The following is a 2500-nucleotide window of genomic DNA, read 5'->3' as shown; positions in this document are numbered from 1 at the left end:
TGAATGGGGTGATCCACTCTCAACGAGCTGACATCTATATGATGGGCAAATTTGAGGGATCGACAAGTTTCGAAATGGCCGAAATCAAGTTTTGATGCGCTAACGTTTTCATCATTACTGTTGTTGATTGAGGGGGGAATCTAGCCATGGGGTCGGCGCCGCTTTAGCTCTTCCGGGGAACGCCCCACGTTCTAGAAGACAGGTGGTTTTCGGGTCCTAGCTCCCCCCGGATGGGAGCTGCTCCCCGGACCACGTCAGGAACATGCGTGCTCCAAGGGGGCATCCTTTTATGGGATCGGTTTTGCCCCAAGTTGCCCAGTAAGGCACTTACACCATTGAAAAACCCGGGTTTTTTTTGGGCACAACTCCCCCCAGATTCCGTGTGCCGACCCTTCAGGGGCCAAGTTTCGCCCCCGTAGCTCAAAGTTTAGTGTTAAAATTCGCGATCGAGGACTTTTCTACTCAACTTCTGGAGAGCCTCAGGTCTTGTGTGGGTGTAAAACTTTCACTGGATTTACCCGCCCAAGTAAACCCTAAAGGTCAAAAGTGAAGTTAGCCAATGATATTTTATATTGTTGGAAAGGTATAGACGAGTTCTATCACGTGACGGAGCTTAGGGACCCTGCGATCCATTGGGTGCCCTGTGCGTTGTTTTAACCTCATAACATTCCAAAGTTTTACCCCCGAGCTCCCACTTGGCATACAAGTAGAGAGCACTACGCCTCACCGAACGCCACCCCTTTCGCCCTGGGGCGAATAAACCCCTGGATGCTACGCCCCTAAGTATGTGGCTTGAGTGCGTTCTATGTGGTCCTCCAAACTCATCCTTTTGCCATGCGAGAACCATACATGTCCAATACACTCGACCTGAGTCGGGTTGTCTTCACTCGCAGGCGGATTGAGTCCGATCGCGACCGGAACCGGAATTGGGTGCATGGCGCTTGATCAGTGGTACCGCAAGTGAGGGTTAACAGGAGCGAGAGGGGTTGAAAAAGTTGGCAAACAGACTCGATCGGATCCGATGGAGACAGCTCTTCCTGGCAAGAGTCAATCGGACTCTCGGAAGTCAGTTCGCGCGTGACAGAAAATATCTCTCAGCCATGACGCGAAACAAGCACACGCTACACGTGAAATATACGTCGCTCTTAAAGCCATGAGGCGATACAAGCGCGCTACACATGTAACATTAGTCGTTCTTTAAGACATGAGGCGAAAGTCAACATCACGAAATATTGCACTCCACACTATACCTCGTTCTTTAAAGCATGAAGCTGAACAAGATTTTCACAAATCCAGGTCATTGAATTTCCGATTGCGACAGAAGTTCTTGTCATCCAATCTCCGACAACAATAAATTATTAGCTTTTCAGTCAAATCCACTGATTTCAGTGACGAAGACAAAGATACTCTACGTGAACGAGAGCCTTTCCCTGGATGAAAACTTTCATTTGTTTTTCTAATTGAAATTGTGATTAATTCCATAAGACATTAGAAACTTCTATAGCATTCTGGAACTGTTCTAGTTAACAGAGCTCTATATTGATTATATGTGAAATATAGAATGGTCAAGGTTATGACATTAGAAAGTTCTATAGCATTCTAGAACTGCTCTAGTTTGAAGAGCTAGTAAAATGGTCGTATGTGCAAACTTCTAAAGTTCTGATTAAAGTCAAAATTCGCAGTTCTAGAGTTCCGATTTCTAGAGTTCTAAGTTCTAGAATTCTCAATTGTTATATGTTACCCTCTGTGGGCTCTAGAATGTCTAGAGTTCTAGAATAGCCAGACTCTCTAAGTGAGTTCCAGAACGTCTAAACTGCACACTAGGCTTGGTTGATTTCACTGATTACCATTCACTAGTTTAAATACTAAGCACTCATTTAAGCAAAAACAAATCCCCATGAATACCATGTAACCACGTTATACCTCGACCGTATCCAAGCACCTTAAGTGAGCTAAAACGTTCCCCGTTTTCCAAAACGAATTAAAAATGGACATGAAAACTTGACTAAACCAGGTATCGCTCTTTAGCTTTCACTTTGCGGTTCGGTTAACTACACTTTTCCCGAGATTATGTGAAGAAGAAAGCACTCGTTTACTGATTCAGCCTAAGCGCTCCTTTCAGTTATTAGGCCCCAGTAAGCACTCTCGCCAAAGTTTAGCTTTTATTTTGCGGTTCGGTCAACTACACTTTTCACACAATCTCCGACAACAATAAATTATTAGCTGTTCAGTCAAATCAGTGCAGAAGACAAAGAAAATCTGAACGCCTTTCCCTCGATTAAAACTCCCATTTGATATTCTAATTGAAATTGTTATTAATTCGGAATAACTGATACGTTATTTATTTATGAAAATAAGTAAGTGAAAACAACATTGAAGGATGTTTAACAAACCCAAAAAATTATTACTACCCCAGCAAGAACTTGTTCGCCGAACGTCCGGCCCGGTGTGCGCTTGCAATGTCACTGAACCACCGAAGCCATCGGAGATATGTCCAGAA

This window comes from Montipora foliosa, chromosome 1, assembly GCF_036669935.1.
Source record: "Montipora foliosa isolate CH-2021 chromosome 1, ASM3666993v2, whole genome shotgun sequence".
Lineage (NCBI taxonomy): Eukaryota > Metazoa > Cnidaria > Anthozoa > Scleractinia > Acroporidae > Montipora > Montipora foliosa.
Note: the sequence above shows the minus strand (reverse complement) of the source record.